Here is a 20,091-nt window from a genome sequence, read left to right as displayed (position 1 = left end):
GCACTTCCATTGTAGACACAGCTGGTACTCACAGCCCATTTGCCTGGAGGTCAATTCCTCCCAGTGATACCAACAGTAATCAAGGTTTAACTATACCAGCCCACAAAGGGGTGCACCAAGAGTGTCACCTCATGTGATTGGGGAGCCACTGGGCCCTTTAGGACACCTGCTACACAAGGCCACTCTATCAACTCAAGGAGACTTAGCAGCTACCCAATACATAGAAACAAACACAGGGGAACAGCCAAAATGTGGAGATAAAGAAATATGTGAGAAATGAAATAAATGGAAGAAATTAAAATACTGGATATAGAGTTCAAAACCAAGGTTACTTAAGAATCTTCTAGAAATCTCTGAGGAACTTAATTAGACCTTCAAGGCTCTTAATGAGAATGCCAAAAATAATGTAAAAGGACCAGTCAGAAATTAAGCATATCCTAACTGAAATAAAGAGTAATATACAGGGACTCAACATTAGACTAGAGGATCCCAAGAATCAAGTCAAAGATTTGAAACATGAGGAAGCAAAATAACACTCAACTGGAAGAGCAAAAAGAAAAAAAGAATCCCAAACTATGAAGATAGTATAAGAAGACTCTGGGACAACTTCAAGCATACCAACATCTAAACTATGGGGGTGCCAGAAGAAAGACAGCAAGATATTAAAAAAGCTATTTGAAGAAATAATGCCATAAAACTTTCCCTACCTGGTGAAAGAAATAGACTTATAAGTCCAGGAAGAGCACAGAACCCCAAACAAAAGGAATCCAAAGAGGACCATACCAAGTCACATCATAATTAAAATGCCAAGGGCAAATGACAAAGACAGAATCTTAAAAACAGCAAGAGAAAAACAGTTACTTACAAGGAAGTTTCCATATGACTGTCAGCTGATTTCTCAACAGAAACTATGCAGGCCAGACAGGAGTGGCAAGAAATATTCTAAGTGATGAATAGCAAGAACCTACAACCAAGATTACTCTACCCAGCAAAGCCATCATGTAGAATTGAAGGTTAGATAAAGAGCTTCAGAGAAAAGAAGAAGCTAATGGAGTTCATCACCACCAAACCAGTATTATATGGAATGTTGAAGAGTATTCTTTAAGAAGAGGAAGAAGAAAAAGGTAAAGATAAAAATTTATGAACAATGAAGTGACAACAAATACATATCTATCAACAAGTGAATCTAAAAATCAAACAAATAACAGATCTGATGAACATAATAAACTGGTGAATATAATATAATCAGGGGCATGGAAAGGGAGTGGACTGATAATTCTCTCATTATTTATGTTTCTATCACTTTCTCTTTGAAATCAATAAAAATAATATTTATATTTTTAATGATGAAGATTATGCAAGGGTAAAAGTTAAGATTGAAAACAGAGTTTACCTCCAATCTCTTTCTTTCCCTTATTCATTGTGCATAATTGAGGCCATTAACATTAAGGAAAAACAGCAACTGATTTTTATTTAATGGGGGGTAATTAAAGTATGTAGATAAAGTAGACAATCTAATATGAATACTGTTTCCTAGAGAAAAACCTTTCTGGTTCTGACACTTGAAAACTGTACTTCCCTACAGAAACTTCTCAACTAAAGCACTATAAGTCTAGGAATCAACATATTTCATTCTACTATATATTTGAACTCCCTGTCAATTTCAGATCTATAGTAGTGGTTAGTGACCATTACATGGCTTTATCTTTATTTTCTGACTTTCAAGGGCAAATAATAGGACTGCAGTTTGTGGTGTCCTTGTAGTCAAATGTGGCCTCTACAACTTGTTCTAATCAGTGATCACCATTTCTATGTTGGAGTGTTGACAGGAGAGCTTCTAGCACTCTCCTTCCTCTGTGATGACCAATAAAAACAAACACAGTGACTGCTGTGCCAATATAAGTCCCACAGTGAGGGAAATTTAAAATAAAGCATAGATCCAAACTCCAGATGGAAATTTAACATGAGAAACAAACAAACAAAGCAAAAACAAATAAACAGAAAAAGCCCTTTGTGTCAAGCCACTAAAATGAATTAAAGTCCTTTGGATTTTAGTGTATCATGGAAAAATATAAGGAGAAACCATCCTTTTCATCAGGCATCACAGGATCCCAGCAATTATCCATTTCTTCTTTCTTAAATATAAATATCCTAATATATAAAATCCCTGTGCCGTAATGACCAGTAATGACTGGAAATTGACCAACCAGAAGTCAGTGATGGCCCTGACCCCAAGTAATTGGTAAGGGGCAATCAGATAGGCATGCAGAGTGGTTAGGGGTAATCAGGTAGGAAGAGCAGTGGATAGGGATGATAAGGTATGTATATACACAAACATACACATATGATATGCAGTGCTTTTGGTAACTGTTTTAGTAATATAGTTATTACATTAGAAATGGGGGAACAGAATGAGGACACTCCAATCAACCAAGTCACCCCAGCCAGGGAAGAGGAAATCTATTTTCCCCCATTTTTTTTATTAAGATATTATTTGTGTGTATATCTTACCATTGCCCCCCTCCACCCTAGTCCCATACATGCCCTCACCTATGGTTTTTATCTCCACTATAATCTTTATTATTTCCTTCCTTTTGCTTACACTGGGCTTTTCTTGTTGATCTCTTTCTAACTCTTTGAGTTGTGGGGTTAGGTAATTTATTACCATTTTTTTTTAGAAGGCTTGTAGAGCTATGAACTTTCTTCTCAAGACTGCTTTTGCTGTATCCCATAGATTTTTGATTTTTGTGATTTCATTGTCATTTGTTACCATGATGAATTTTATTTGTTCCTGAATCCCTCTGGTGACCCAGTCATTGTTTAATAGCATGCTGTTTAATCTCCATGTGTTTAATTTTTTTTTGGATTGTTTTTATTGTAGTTGGTTTCCAGTTTTATGCCACTGTGATCTGAGAAGATGCTTGATAGGATTTCTATCTTCTTGAATTTGAAGAGACTTTACCTATGTCCCAACATATGGTCAATCTCTAAAAATGACCTGTGTGGACTTGAGAAGAATGTATATTCTGTGGCTTTGGGGTCAAATGTTCTGAAAATGTTAATTACTTCCATCTGGTTTAGTGAGTCATTTAAAACTGATGTTTCTTTGCTGATATTTTGTTTAGAGGATTTGTCCAATGGTAATAATGGGAGGATAATAAAGTCTCCTACTATAAGTGTATTGCTATCAATCTCTCCCTTGATATCCTTCAGGAGTTTTTTAGTTTTTTTTTGTTTGTTTGTTTGTTTTTTAATGTATTTGCGTGTTCCTGTTTTGGGTGTATATATGTTTACCAGAGTTATTTCTTCTTGATGGATTGCTCCCTTTAGTATTATGAAGTGGCCTTCCTTATCTCTTGTTATGTCCTTCCCTATGAGATCTAATTTGTCAGATAAAAGTATTGATAGCCCAGCTTTTTTTTTCATTTCCATTTGCCTAAAAAAACCTTTTTCCATCCCTTCACTCTCAGTCTGTGTGCGTCTTTTTCTGAAGTGGGTTTCTTGTAGACAGCTGATATATGGGTCTTGTTTTCTTATCCAATCCATTACCCTATGTCTTTTGACTAGGGCATTTACTCCATTTTAATTGAAAGTTATTATTGATAGGTACCTTTTGTCGCCAATTTTATTCTTTACCCTTGTGTTCCTTTTTTGCTTCATATATATATATATATATATATATATATATATATATATATATATTTTTTTTTTTTTTTTTTTTTTTTACAACAGACTCTTTAGCATTTCTTGCATTGCTGGATTGCTGGTTTCGTGGTAACAAATTCCCTTAGTCCTTTTTTGTCTGTGAAGCAACTGATTTCACCTTCAATTTTGATTGTTAGCCTTGCTGGGTACAGTATTCTTGTATTCAGACCCTTCCTTTGCATGACTTTCTACATTTCATTCCATTCCTTTCTGACCTGATGAGTTTCTGTTGAGAAATCAGTTGCTATTCTGATGGGGGCTCCTTTGTGTGTAACTTTCTGTCTCTCTCTGGCCACTTTTAAGATTCTTACTTTGTCATTGGTGTTTGCCAATTTAATTATAATGTGCCTTGGTGTTGGTCTTTTGGGGTTAATTTTGCTTGGGACTCTGTGAGTCTCTTGGATTTGTGTGGGTTTTTTCTTCCCTGTATCAGGGAAGTTTTCTGTCATTATTTCTTCAAACAGGTTTTCTATTCCTTGATTAATTTTCTCTCCTTCTGGAACCCCTATTATGTTATTTTCTTTTGTGTTGTCCCAAAGTTCCCTTAGGCTCTCCTACTGCTTTTTATTTTATTTTATTTATTTATTTTTGAAGCTGCTCTACTTGGCTATTTTTCCCCACCTTGTCTTCTAGCTCACTGATGCAGTCCTCTGCTTCTTTTAGTCTACTATTTATGCTTTCTGTTGATTCCTTTACAGCAGTGATGTCATTTTTCATTTCTTCTTGGTTCTTCCTCAATTCCTCTTGGCTCTTATTCATATTGTAGAATTTGTCTTCCTTTTTTTTCAGCCACCTTATGACCATTTCTCTGAATTCTTTCTCTGACATGTTGTTAGCCTCTATTTCTTTAACTTCCTTTTCTGGTGATTTCTGCTTTTCTTTCATATGTGGGCTGTTTCTTTCTCTCCCTGTAGTCTCTCTTCTCTGGATGTCTGATTATGTAGTTCTCTTTCCTTATTCTGGTGAAATCTGATCTGTCCATGGTGGAGAGTAGAGCACCTCTGAATATTCAAGTTGGTACCAATTGGGGGCTGGTGTTCTGGGGTTTACAGCTGTTCTTTGTTGCCACAGTTGTAGATTTTCAGGTTCCTGATAACATCCACTTTTCCCTTCAAGGTGGCATGGTCTTCACGTCTGAGCCCATAGCTCTGGGATGGGACCCAGCAACATTGGGGGCTACCTAATGTAGGGAACCCGTTCCAGCAGTCCCCCATCCTTCTCCTTGGCAAGTATAGCTGTCCTTTAATTCGCCAACAAATACTCCCCCTGCGATCCTCAGCTGTTCTTTCTTTCTGCTCCAGGACAAGGCTCTGTATCCATCTGTCTATTCTGCCACCATTTTTCCTACCTCAGGAAATCTATTTTTAAACTAAAATTATATTTCAAGTTTAAGTGTTTTTACCCTCTTAAATTTTAACAACTTTAATCTTGCTCTTCATTAGTTGTTACATTGGGAGATTTTGCTATTTCTCTCTCTTTTTAAATAATACATGTACATTTGGAATAGAAAACATGTTTCCCATGTTTCTAAAACATGAGCAGATATGTTCTTCATGAAACTGAACATAGCAAAAATACCACAACTCAGTATTTTTTTTCTCTTTTTTTATTTAGTTTGAAAATGATAAGGATATCCTTTTTAAAAAATAGACAAAGGTAATGGAAAGGGAAGAAAATTCTAGATAAAAATTGTGCTCTCTTTAAATTATTAAATTACAATTGTATGAAACCTACTTGACTACTAAAATTTACCAAATATAGTATGAATTGGCACATTCAAAACAAAAGCTATTTTATAGAAAGGGATATATGTTCCTGAGCAATGAGCCCCAAACTATCACAACTTTAATACCTTTATCTAAATTAAGTCATTTGTGTTTAAATGAATAATTGTTATTCAAAATAATTGTTATTTTACATGCAAATTATCTCTGAAAATTTTATGCTTGACATAAATTCTACTTCTAGAAGTCAGCAAATGGGGATATAATTGTACCAATCATGACTATAATATAAATGCTATATGGTATGCATATGCATCTATACTAATAAAAGGGCAATATGCTAATTAGACCAGATAGCCAGACATCTTCTAGATGTTCTTCCAGACAAAGCTATAGTGGTGGGGCTGAGGCAGAGGAGGTTAGGGGTGATCATGCAGGCAGCAGAGCAGTTAGGGGCAATCAGGCCAGCAGGGGAGAGAATTTGGACCAATCAGGCCAGCAGGAAAGAGTGGTTAGGGGCAATCAAGGCAACAGGGGTGATCCAGATGGCAGGGAGAGCAGTTAGGAGCAAATCATATTTGCATGGGAGAGTGGTTAGAGGTGATCAAGCTGACAGTCAACATGGCGGTTAAGAGTGATTAGGCAGGCAGGCAGGTGAGTGGTTAGAGCCAACAGTCCCTGATTTTAAGAGGGATGTCCGACAGCCAGTTTAGGCCCTATCCTAGGGCATTCCCTGAAGGGTCCCCGATTGGAGAAGGCGCAGGCCAAGCTGAGGAACCCCCTCCTGTGCACAGATTTTGTGTACATGACCTCTAGTTTTAATATAGAAAGACATATTTACCTGCCATTTGTAGCAGTGGTATCTTTCCATATTCCTGTTTCTTTAATATTAATATTGGCAGGTACTAGAAGACTCATTGAGATTTCCTGTGGTGTTCAACCCAGGTGTCAACTATAACTTCTTCTTTGCAATATTGAGAAGGTTATCTACACTAATAAAAGAGAAAGATGATTATTGACCATACCTCTGCTATGCCCACCAGCCATTCACTAGTGATATGCAAATTAACCCAACAAAGATGGTGGTAAATTTGCATACACAGGCAGTGTGGGTAGTTTCAGACACCGCTCACAGGGTCTGGGCCTCAATCGAGGATCTGAGCAGGCAGGGGTGGCCAGTGCCTCTAGTATTACTTTTGTGCCTGGGCCGCCTGAGGACACTGGTGGAGCAGGTCCTGGTTGAACATTTTAATGAAAATGAGATGCCTGTGCCCCATCCCACTGCTTCCTGTCCTTGGTGTGGAGAGGATAGTGGGGTCGAGGATGTAGCCTCAGGACCCCATTAGGAGGCACCATGGCTCAGAAGGGACTGGGAGCAACCTGAAGGCACACTATAGGAAAAGGTGTGGAACCATGATGATGCAGAGGGCTGACTGATGGAGACATGGAAAGGTGCAGACAAGGCGGTTCTTGCCTGCACTGAGCTCAAAAAATGCTTCAACAGCCTAATGGATGAAATCGCCTTTCTGAAGAAAGTGAACGAAGAGGAGATCTCCCAGCTGCAGGTGCAGATCCAGTACATTCAGATCTCCGTGGAGATGGACATGTTCTCCAAGTCCAATCTCTCTGCAGTGCTCAAGGACATCGGCGCCCAGTAGGAGAAGCTGGTTGCCAAGGACATGCAGAATGCAGAAGAATGGTACAAGAGCTGCTTCACCATGTTTACCAAGAGCACTGCCAAGAACACCTACACGGTCTGAGAACCACTGCCTGCTCAAGGCCAAGACCTGGAGATCTAAGCAAGCCAGGGCATGAACAAAGTGTTGGGAAAGCAGCTGCAAGAGCTGGAGGATAAGCAGAATGCCGACATTAGTGCTATGCAGGACACAATCAACAAATTAGAAAATGAGTTGAGAACTAGAAAGAGTTAAATGGCACAGTATTTAAAAGAACACTAGGACCTCCTCAATGTGAAGATGGCTTTGGACATTGACATTACAACTTACAGGAAATTCTTGGAAGTTGAGGAGACCCAGCTTAGTTTCACCAGCGTGAGAAGCATAGTCAGCAGCTACTCCCATAGTTCCCAGATATTTGGTCTATCTGCCTATGGTGGTTTGCAGACCAGCTCCTACTTGATGTCTGCTCACTCTCCCTTCTTAATGCACCAGCCACATTCAGGAGTAGCAGATCGAGGTGGAGGAGACCATTGAGGCTGCAAAAGCCAAGGAGGCTAAGGGTGAACCCCTCTCTGGAGGAGAAGATGAAGAGGAGGAGAAAGAGAAGAAAAAGGCTGAGGAAGAGGAAGGAGAGGAAGAGGAAGAAGATGCCAAGGAAGAATTTGAGGATGCAAAGAAGGAATAAGGAGATGAAGGTGAAGGAGAAGATGCCCAAGAAACTAAGGATGAGAAGAAAGATGAAGGTGTAAACAACCAAGAAGAGAGACTGAGACCCCCTTTCCTCAATTATTTCAGGAATAATCCTCTGGAAACCAGGTCAACCTCATCACCAGCCAAGCATGTGAGTTCCCAATACTATCTGAATTAAGAAGTCAATATATGACCGAAACCAGTTTGGCTCAGTGGATAGACTGAAAGGTCGCAGGTTCAATTCCGGTCAAAGGCATGTACCTTGGTTGCAGGCACATCCCTGGTAGGGAGTGTGCAAGAGGCAGCTGATCGATGATTCTTTCTCATCGATGTTTCTAACTCTCTATCCCTCTCTCTTCCTCTCTGTAAAAAATCAATAAAATATATTAAAAATAAAAAAGAAGTCAATATATGTAACATTCTGAGGTGACTCAGGTTGGACATTAAATGTTGTGCTATAACTTTTCTCCTTATGCAGAGTATCTGTTTGCTTGCAGAATGACTTCCTGGCTTGCTGCCAGCCTGTGCATGGTCCACACTTATGAGTTCAGGATCTATGACAATGTGAATAATTCAGATGTTTACAATAAAAAAACAAAACATGAAATCATGAATTCACTAATGTTAATATTAAACTTCTTGGAAAAAAATAGTCCTTTGAATCTTTAGTGGTTAGAAATTAAAGACCTCAAATCATGTGCAATAAACAGTAAATAAAGTGACTGAATGACAAAAAATTATAATAATACATTAGGGGCCAAGAAATGTTAAAAAAACAAACAAACTGGGAAACCATTCCCAAATCAGGAAGGGAAGTCACAGGGTGTATATTATTGCTACGAATACTGTATTTCCTACTGCTTACAACATATACAACATAATGTATTAGATGACTTTCTATTGCATGTAGTACATATTCTCAGAGTAATACTGGTAGATATGTTATAGTTATGGCGATATGTCATATCCTTTCTATATTAATAAAAGGGTAATATGCTAATTAGACTATGAGATCTTCCAGATGTCCTTCTGGACAAAGCCATGGTGGTTTGGCTAAGGCAGAAGTGGTTAGGGGTAATCAGACCAGAAGGAGAGGGCAGTTGTAGGTGATCAGGCTGGTGGGGAGACAGGTGGGGGCAAGCAGGTCAGCATGGAGAGTGGTTAGGGGTGATCAAGCAGGCAGGCAGGTGAACATTTAGGAGCCAGCGGACCTGTATTGTGAGGGGGTTGTCTGACTGCCTTTTAAGGCTGGATTCCACAGGCCTGATCGGGCCTAAATCAGCAGTTAGACATCCCTTGAGGGGTCCCAGATTGGAGAGGATGCAGGCTGGGCTAAGGGACATGCCCCCTCATGCATGAATTTCATGCACTGAGCCACTAGTCCTATATAATATAAAGGATAATATGCAAATTGACTAAACAGTGACTGATTGGTCACTATGATGTGCACTGACCACCAGGGGACAGACGCTAAATGTAGGCGCTGCCCCCTGGTGGTCAGTGTGCTCCCACAGGGGCAGTACTGCTGAACCAAAAGCAGGGCTCACTGCTGGTGAGCACAGCGGTGGCGGCAGGAGCCTCTCCCTTCTCCACTGCAGCCTTAAGGATGTCTGAATGACAGCTCCTGGACTGTGATCGGGCACCGGGCCTCTAGTGTCATATAAGAATCACCTTATATCATTTGAGAAGCTGCTGACAAGGAGCACTGGTTTGATGAATGACTTGAGTTCCACTAGTCCCAGCAGATATAAGCAACAAGTTCTGTGGGAAATTATTGGAGAACAATACAGTGAGAGAGAGAAAGAAAAATTAATGTGCATTACACATAGACTGACAAAATGATTTGCTTATAGTTCCAAACTGGCATAGCTGAGAACAGCAGAGGAAAAAATGTCTCATCAGCATTTAAATAGCTGATCATATAACCAACCTGACAGGCCATTTGTAAGTGCAAAGTATAGAGCAGAGCTATAAGCTTTGGGGACCATTCTGCCCTCACTTACACTTTCCATATTTCAACTTTACATAAGCACAAAATAAATGAAGTAAAATCATGACCTGCTTCATTACTTTATACCAGCAATTCCCAAGTGTGGAACTATAGGTGGAATTAGAAGTACACATTTTCAGATCCTACTCCAGACATACTGAATCAGAAACTATAATTTAGGCTCAGCAAGTGTCTCTGGTGCAAAATCAAATTTCAGGACACTGCTCTCTGCAATCAACTTTGCTGTCTTAAAATTCCCAAAGATGTAATAGCCATGTGCATGCATTTTTAATTTTCTTAAGAGTTGTATAAATAATCTATTAAAAGAGAGAAAAAAACAGCAAGATTAAATTAATTCAATTATATTGTATGTATATACATAAACAGACACATATAGTATGCAGTGCTTCTGGTAACTGTTTTAGCAATATAGTTATTACATTAGAAATGTGACTATAGGGCCACAGATTGGAAAAAATGCTTAGAAAATGCATGCTGTGTTTAAAGTAGATTAAGTCTCTATGATCAAGATGATATTTCATTCAGTAAAATGCAATGCATGTGTTTATCCAATTTTCAATTGTGTTTCCTGGTAATGGAAATTTCACTACTTTGTAAGGAAACTCAGTGGGTTGTTAGCCAATGCTCCTGTGATGGGATAGGGGTTTGCGGGGAGGCAGCTATATTACAAAATGCAGGCAAAGCTTAAAAGGGATCTGAGAAGTGTGGAAGGAATGGGAACTAAATAAAGAAAAATTCCAGAAAAGAACCTTTCTTAGGTGAGCATAGAATTTCCAGCAATCATTTTCCTTAGGGTATTTGATGATTCTAGATGGAGAGTTCTGGTTCTCTGGTAAAAACAAACAAACAAACAAACAAACAAACAAAAAACGGAGTTTTAGTGGTTCTTCTAGGCTGAAAAACTACAAAATACAAGTACCTGAAAAGTATAATTGGTTTTTACAAGGATAATGTTCTGCTTTGAGCAATGGAGTGAATGGGAAATTAGGCCAGCAGCTTCTACAAGGCCAGGTAAACAAATGCTGATGGAGATGGGGAATAGAAACGGGAACAGAACAGAAAGGGAACTTTGCTCAAACAGAAGGCTAGCTTTCCAGTTTTCTTAAGGAAAATAGACAACAATTCAGAAATGAGAAGAAGAAGTTTCATATAATGAATTAGATGCTTATACAAGTGTTAAGAGAGCTAGAGGAGTAAAGGTTAGAGATATGCCTGCTAGAGTTAAGAAAATTTGGTGTGCAGTTGCTGGCAGCTGCCTCGGAAATCCCTGTAGCACAATGTGTAACGTCTAGGAAGGTGGTGTAGAGGCTGCTGGCAGAGCCCATTTCTCCCACGAGCCACGGCCCTTCGCCAGATCACCGCTGCTGGGCCTACTGGTGCAATGGCTTCACCTTGTTTACTGCATTCCACATTGCACACACTTCTTTTTTTTATTTAATATATTTTATTGATTTCTTACAGAGAGGAGGGGAGAGGAATAGAGAGTTAGAAACATCAATGAGAGTGACATCGACCAGCTGCCTCCTGCACACCCCCTACTGGGGATGTGCCCTCAATCAAGGTACATGCCCTTGACCGGAATGGAACCTGGGACCTTTCAGTCCGCAAGCAACACTCTATCCACTGAGCCAAACCAATTTCGGCCACACACACTTCTTGTTGGTAACTCCCAAACTTGAAATTTATTGGCAAAGTGCCTTAAGAATTAAGATAAATAGCCGAAACCGGTTTGGTTCAATGGATAGAGCGTTGGCCTGCGGACTGAAAGGTCCTGGGTTCGATTCCAGTCAAGAGCATGTACCTTGGTTGTAGGCATATCCCTAGTAGGGGGTGTGCAAGAGGCAGCTGATCGATGATTCTCGCTCATCGATGTTTCTAACTCTCTATCCCTCTCTCTTCCTCTCTGTACAAAATCAATAATAAATATATATATATTCTCTCTTAAAAAAAAAGAATTAAGATAAATAAATAGCAACAGAAATGGCTGCTGCCACGGAGCAAGCAGGAGGCTTGGTTCTACTCCAGGCTACAAAGCTTCAATTGTAGAAGATAAATAAATTCCAGATACCAGGGCCTCTGCTTTGGTTGCCAGGGGGTGTGGCCAGCCTGCAAACCACAACAGGACTCTTGCCCAGGCCACCTCACACCCCAAGGGAACCGCCACCCTGACCTGGTACATCCTTCAGGGCAAACCAGCCAGCCCCTCCCCCCCCCCCCCCCCCCCCGCCCCTTGCACCAGGACTGTATCCTATCTAATAAAAAAGTAATAGGCAAATTGACCATCACAATAACACATAAGATGGCTGCCCCAATGTGGTCAAAGATGCTGCCCCCATGTGAACACAAGATGGCCACCACAAGATGGCCAACAGGGGAGGGCAGTTGGGAGGGACCACACCTGCAGAGAGGGCAGTTGTGGGCCATCAGGCCAGTGGGGGGTGGGGGGAGGGAACTGGAAGGGACCAGGCCTGCAAGGGAGAGCAGTTGGAGGTAATCAACCCTTCAGGGGAGGTTAGTTATGGGTGACCAGGTCAGCAGAGGAGAGAAGTTGGGAGCAAATGTGCCTGCAGGGAAGGGCAGTTGGAGGGGACCCAGGCCTGCAAGGGAGGGCAGTTAGGGGTGACCAGGCCTTCAGGGATGGGCAGTTGGGGGCAAATAGGCTGGCAGGGGAGCAGTTTGGCATCAATAAGGCTGGCAGGGGAGTGGTTAGAAGGTGATTTGGCTGGCAGGCAGAAGTGGTTAGGGGCAATCAGGATGGCAGGCAGGCAAGCAGTTGGGAGCCAACAGTTCAGGATTGTGAGAGGGATGTCCAACTTCCCATTTAGGCCTGATCCTAACAGGGGTCCAAGATTGGAGAGGGTGCAGGCTGGGCTGAGGGACACCCCTCCACCCCCCATGCATGAACTTTGTGCACTGGGCCTCTGGTAAATATATATTTACCACTAATATTCTTTATATGAAATATTAGCGCTAGAGGACAGAAGGGTTAATGAACACAAATATGTACATAACAAACAAGGACACTATGACTGTTTGCTATTGATCTTATTTCTGTAATTGTTCATTAGGTATTTATATTTATACTTTCTACTATTTATAACTTATACTATCCATTCCCCATTCTCTTACTTCCCCATCAGAAACACCTCGATGTGTTACTTTCCCTGGTAGGGCAATCCAAGTTCATTCTTAATAGTGTTAGTGATCTCATAATAACCCTGCTTGTGTTTTAGTTTGCCAGTATTTTTTACTTCTTAAGAGGGAGAAAATAGCTCCTGAGAATGGATACATGGAAAATGATTTTTTTGAGAACTTTATTGTTTTGGCTCTTGGTAGCATCTGCCCTCCAAGAAGCTAAGAAGCTTATGAACTACCAAGAGGCCAATGATTTACCCATCATGGAATTCTACTGCTTTGATTTTAGCAGGATCTAGCTGACGTTGTATGAAGACTAACAATTGTTTAGTAGGGCCCAGGAAGCACCATCTTCCCCTTCAAATTATCCAATTAAAGTTACTGAAGTATTTTTTAAAAAATACAATTATTTACAGCCTTGCGGGTTCAAATTCTGGACACATACTGGCTCTGTGACCTTGGACAAGCTGAGCATAAGTCTTAGTCTCTTCACAAAATCTCAAAATTGCAAGAACAGTACAATTCATATATTCCTTTCACAATTGTTTTGAGAAACAGATGACAAAATGATATCTGAAATTACTTGGCAAAACTACAAAACATTCTTTGGATATGGGCTCCTTAGAAGAAGTGATACTGTGCAGCATATGTGAGATGCAACAATTAGGAAAAATTATACAAACAGTATGCTTAGAATCCAATTCATGTACTATAGCTTCATTAATTTGTGCTTTTCTGTGATGTGAAAAGTGTCTGCCAATGAAGAAATTCCACTGACTTTGAAATAGGCAGTTCTGAAAATGACATCTTCTCTATAAAATTGTAAAACAGATATTCTCTAATAACCTATCAAGCCTAAACAAAATTCCTCAAACAGGCCAGTCTGGGCCACAATGTGCTCTCATTATCCAAGAAGGCTGCCAAACATTTTGTTCCCAGTTCAAAGTGTCACACAGTATACTTTTGTAGCTTTGGCTCAAAAAATATTCCCAAAAAGAGCATCCTAATCCTAACTTTTCTCTTTTTTTCTGCCATATCTTGCTTTAAAAAGTGTGTTCTCATTAAATATGGAGCAGAAACAGAAGATTATATATAATCTATGTGTAGAATATTCTATGTAATAAAAGCATAGTATGCAAATTGTCCCCTCGACCAGGAATTGTCTGGGGGTTTGACCATGGGGTGGGGCTGGCCGATGGAAGGGAGAGAGGTCCCAGCAGTGGGAGGTGGCTAGGGGAAGGGAGGGAAGCCATGAATTTTGTGTACTGGGCCTCTAGTTAAGAAAAGTGAGTGAATACATGCAAATTGTTTAGCACAATTCTTGCCAAATAGTAAATGCTGAGAAAGGTGACTAATATTAGCAATTAAAAAAAAAATTAAGTGTAGTATTTTCAGATCTAAAAAAAATACATTAAAATATAAAATGATGCAGATACATTAGAACTTCCTCTGGCCTACTCATTCTTACTCATTCTCCAAGGAAACTGCTATCTTGAAGTCAATATGATTTATTCATATGCAGATATTTGTTGAGGTAGTTAATTTTTAAATATGCACATAATCTATTAAATCTATACAAAACAAATATTAGTTCATAAAATGAATAATCTTTAGGCATAGATTGAGAATTTGATCATACTACTCAATAGTAATAATAATATTAGAAGTTTTTATCTTTTAGCTATGTTTCAGTTACTTCTAGGTGCTTTAACACATTTACTTTTCACACCAACTTTATGATGTAAGGTCTATTATTGTGCCATTTTACTAATATTGTAAAAGAAATTTAGAGATGTTAAATGTCTTCGCAAAAAAATAGTTTAGCTGGAAACCTGGAGTTCTGCTCCCAGAACCTATTCTAATCACCGCTCCAGACTGCATCTCCATAAAACAAATAAAGAGACAGTTTCCTCAGTTTGTCTTTACTATCCACGCTTCAGTGCTATATTTCAGAATTCAGTGGAAAATTGAATAAAAACAGTGATTTTTGAGGTGCCACTATTCATTGACCATAATTCATTACTACTACAGCACCCTACAAATCTTAAGAACTATCCTCACACCTCCAATAGTAAAAGTCAAACACACATCCTTTCCAAGAAACAAAACCCCCAGGAATTGTGCCAACTTTACCAAAATTAATAATATGTTTTATTATCTCTATATCTCTTCCCTTGGCTCTTACCTAGTCCATCCAAAAAATAATGTTTTAATTGGGCTCAGGATTAAATTAGTTCCAATTTTAGTGGAAGGACTCAGGCTCTTTCTTCCTCCATGAACTCTCCCAGGTCTTCTGCTTCCATACAGAAGCAAAGTTGGATGGCCACCTGGTCATAGACTCACACTTCTTTTTATAGTCAAGATTCTTGAAAGAAATAGACACTTCTCTTTATTTCTTTATTCACTTGGTCTTCACTACATAACTGCTTTACAACTGCCATTGAGATAATTATCTAAATTATTTTATAAGAGCTACTTAGTTTATAACTAAATACACCCTACCCATTTTATTAATTATATCTTATTTCTAAAACACCAATATAGAGTTATGTTTCAGTCACTTTATAAATATTAACTCCTGCAATCTTCATAACAATGTTGTGAGATATATATTATTACCATCCTCCTTTATAAATGAGGAAATGCAGGGAAATTAAGTAACTTATGTAAGTTCAGACAGCTAGCAAATGGCAGAACTAGGATTTGAATGCAATCATCTAATTCCATAGTATCAACATCTATTTCAATTGCCTCTTAAAATTTAGCATTTTGTAACTTATTTTATATTTGTTCCATATATTTTATTTCATTAGTTTTAAAATTTATTTTTATTGATTTCAGAGAGGAAGGGAGAAGGAGAGTGAAATAGAAACCCCAATGATGAGAATCATTGATTGGCTACTTCCTGCATGTCCCCTAGTGGGGATCGAGCCTACAACCTGAGCCTGTGCCCTTGACCTAATCAAACCTGGGACCTTCCAGTCCGCAGTCAAATGCTCTATCCACTGAGCCAAACTAGCTAGGGCTGTTCCATATATTTTAAACACAATCAGTAAAAAAACCAGATAAACAGATATCCTCTTTCTTCCTTTCCCCATCTGCTAGAGAAAAGTACACACTCTTCTGAACATGGCATCTGACATTTTCCCCATGGTTTTATATCACCAACTATGTAAGCATCCATAAATGTACTGAATGTAAATACTATCTTATATTTTGCAATTTCTTTTTTTATTAATGTTCTTATGATTTATACATTATGACCCCATGTATTTCTAATATTCACTGCTATATCGTTTCTGCAGCACCATAACCTATTATTTTATTTCACTGCCTAATTTAATTTGTTGTGCCAATGTTGTTGTTTCTAATCCTCACCCAAAGATATGTTTTTATTGATTTTGAGAGAGGAGAGAGAGAGAGAGAGAGAGAGAGAGAGAGAGAGAGAGAGAGAGAGAGAGAGAGAGAGAGAGAAAGGGAGAGACAGAAAGAAAGAGAGAGAAGGAGAGAGAGGGGGTGGAAAAAGAGAAAGAAACATAGACATGAGATAGCCTGTTTCCTGGATGTCTTAAAGACACATTTGTCATATTTTCTTTTATCCTTAAAACACAATTCACAATGAAAATTGAGACCTTGTTGTATTAATAAATGAATAATATTTTACTGCTAATATATTTGAGTTCTTAGGAAATTTGCAGTTCAGCATGTGGCATTTATTATATAAAATGAATCCATGAAACATTGCTGCCAAAGCATTGCCAAGTGAACACAAAGAAAGCAATTATGCTCCTGATAAGCAACATAAGTGACTTCAGTGCCTATTGAAACACTTCAAAAATACAATAGCATTTGCGTTTGGGAGAAAATCAACAGATGCATCAAATGGTAAGAGATGAACTGATGTCTTGAAATAAAATTAGTGCACACAGGGAAGTTAAAAGATAGAAATGCCATTAGACTATGTAGGCAGCTGCCAATGAAATCATTGTGGAAGAAATTACTAGTTAGACATCCATCAGTTCACCAACAAATGTACACTTGTAAGCAGTATTCACAAATTCAAAGTACATTGTACAAAATCTTTAGTAACATCATTGCCTTTTAGTGTTATAAATAGAATATTCTACTTGGTTTAAATTATACAGATTCAGTACTAAACATTACCTGAATTCTATAGCTAATTCTGCCATGCAATTTAAACTGAAAACAGAGGTATAGGAACTCCCCTTTTTTCTATCATGTTAAACTTGTATAATTTACTGTCAAATTTTTTGAGAAGAACAATATAATAACGATACTTGCCACAAAGCTTAATTGAGGAAGAATAAATCTGGGCAAACTTGTATCTATCAATAGATAATTTAGTGCCTTGGCAAAGACAATACTCTCTTATTCATTCAGTCAAAGAATCTGAGAAATTATCAGAAATATCAAACTGTATTCATCTCTACTTTGTTTTTTATATAGCTCACATTATTAAGAAAAACATGGTCTCATTACATTCTGTCAAGAACACTTTAAAAAAATAAAGAATCCTGATATCCTATCAAACTATAATTAAATATTAGAGAAAGGATTGCTTATATGACATTGTGGGATTTATTACAGGGATTCAATGCTGGTACAATGTTCACAAATCAATAAACATGGTACATCACATGATCATACCTGCAATAGATGCAGAAAAAAGTATTCAACAAAACCCAGCACACATTTTTTATAAAAGCTCTCAGCAAAGTGAAAATAGAGTGATCATACCTCAACATAATAAAGGTCATATATGACAAACCTACAGCCAACATCATATCTATGAGAAAAATAAAATAATTTCTCCTAAGAATAGGAACAAAACAAGGATGTCCTCTTTCACCACTCTTATTCAATATAGTACTGGAAGTGCTAGCCACAGTGGTCAAACAACAAGAAGAAATAAATGGCATCCAAATTGAAAAAGAGAAAGTAAAACTTTTATTATTAGAAAGTGACATGATATTGTACACAGAAATTCTAAAGACTCCACCAAAAAAAAAAAAAAAAATTGACTAGATTTAATAAATCAATTCAGCAATATAGCAGACTACAAAATTAACACCCAGAAATTAATGGCATATTTATACATAAATAATGAAGTCTCATACCAGAACTGGTTTGGCTCAGTGGATAGAGCGTCAGCCTGTATACTGAAAGGTTCTGGGTTCGATTCAAGTCAAGGGCATGTACATTGGTTGTGGGCACATCTCCAGTAGGCGGTGTGCAGGATGTAGCTGATCGGTGTTTCTCTCTCATCGATGTTTCTAGCTCTCTATCCCTCTCTCTTCCTCTCTGTAAAAAAATCAATAAAATATATTAAAAAAATAAAAAATGAAGTTTCAGAAGGAGAATCTAAACAAAAAATCCCATTTACCATTGTGACAAAAAATTAAGATACTTTAGAATAAAGTTAACTGAGGAGGTAAATGACTTATATTTGGACAAATACAGGACATTGAAAAAAGTGATAGAAGAATATACAAACAAGAGGAAGAATATACTATGTTCATGGATCAGTAGAATAAACATCATTAAAATATTCATGCTACCCAACACAATCCACAGATTCAATGTAATTCCTATTAAAATAACAATGACATACTTTACAGAACTAGAGCAAATACTAAAAAAAAAAAATGTATATGGAACTTAAAAAGAACCAGGATAGCTGTAGCAATCTTAAGAAAGAAGAACAAAGTTGGTGCCATCACTCACTATACCAGTTGTCAAGTTATACTACAAAGCCACTGTTCTCAAAACTGCCTGGTACTGGCACAGAATAGGCATATAGAGCAATGGAACAAATCAGAAAACCCAGCAATTGATGTAAAGCATATGCTCAATTAATAATTGACAAAGAAGGCAAGAGCATACAATGGAATCAAGAGAGTCTCTTCAATAAATGGTGTTGTGAAAATTGGACAGATACATGCAAAAAAAAGTAGAAGAAGAAAAGAATTAGAATAAAAAGAAGAAGAAGAAGAAGAAGAAGAAGAAGAAGAAGAAGAAGAAGAAGAAGAAGAAGAAAAAGAAGAAGAAGAAAAAGAAGAAGAAGAAAAAGAAAAAGAAGAAGAAGGAGAAGAAAACTGGATCACCAAGTTACACCATACACAAAAATAAAGTACAACACTAAAAGAAAAGAAGAAAAGAATCTCTTACCCTTTGGGCAGCAGGGAGGGACCTGGACAGCATTATGTTAAGTGAAATAAGCCAATCAGAGAAAGACAAATATCACATGATCCTCATAGGTGGAATCTAATGGACAAAATAAACTGATGAACAAAATAGATCCAGAGACATATAAGCATAGAACAGATTGTTGAACCTCAGCAGAAAGGCAGAGGTGGTAGGTGAATGGGAAATCAGCCAAAGAACTTGTATGTATATATGCAGAACCCATGACCATGGACAAGAGAGTGGTATGAAGGCTGGGGGTAAAGGGTTAGGGTGGGCTAAAAGGGGTTGAAGGGAATATATGTAATACTTTCAACAATAAATATTTTTTGAAATAAGTAATGTCCAGTCAATAAGTGGATAAGTACATGCAAAAAATAAAAGTAGACCACTTTCTTATACCATATAAAAAGGGACTAAAGACTTGTATATGCAACCCAAAATCATAAAACTCCTGGAAGAAAATATAGGCAGTTTCCTCAAGCTCGGGAAACACAAATAATAATAAAATAAAATAAACAAAAGTGACTGTATCAAACTTAAAAGGTTTTGCACAGCAAAGAAAACTTTCAACAAATTGACAATACAACCTATCAATTGGGAGAACATATTTGGCAATGATATATATATATATATATATATATATATATGGTAAAGGGATAATATAAGAAATTATAAATACTCACACAACTTACACACAACCCCTTCCAAAATAATCCAATTAAAAATGTGTAATCCACCTAAATAGACATGTTTCCAAAGAGGATTTACAGTTGGCCAAGAGACTCAAAATAACTATTCATCAAAAATTGCATATTAATACCACCTTACACTGTCAGAATGGTGTTCATCAATAAATACATTATAAGTGCTGGAGAGGATGTGGAAAAAAAGACATTCCTCATGCATTGTTGGTGAGAATGCAAATTGGTGCAGCCACTGT

General features: G+C 38.0%; 1 pseudogene; it reads left to right on the top strand.

Annotated features, from left to right (window-relative positions):
• The first annotated feature begins 2,177 nt into the window (after positions 1-2,177).
• LOC118718535 lies at positions 2,178-7,976 on the top strand (annotated as a pseudogene).
• Positions 7,977-20,091: the final 12,115 nt, after the last annotated feature.

The sequence above is a fragment of the Pipistrellus kuhlii genome, unplaced genomic scaffold (assembly GCF_014108245.1).
Source record: "Pipistrellus kuhlii isolate mPipKuh1 unplaced genomic scaffold, mPipKuh1.p scaffold_m20_p_1, whole genome shotgun sequence".
Lineage (NCBI taxonomy): Eukaryota > Metazoa > Chordata > Mammalia > Chiroptera > Vespertilionidae > Pipistrellus > Pipistrellus kuhlii.
Note: the sequence above shows the minus strand (reverse complement) of the source record. Positions and strands in the feature narration are given on the sequence as shown.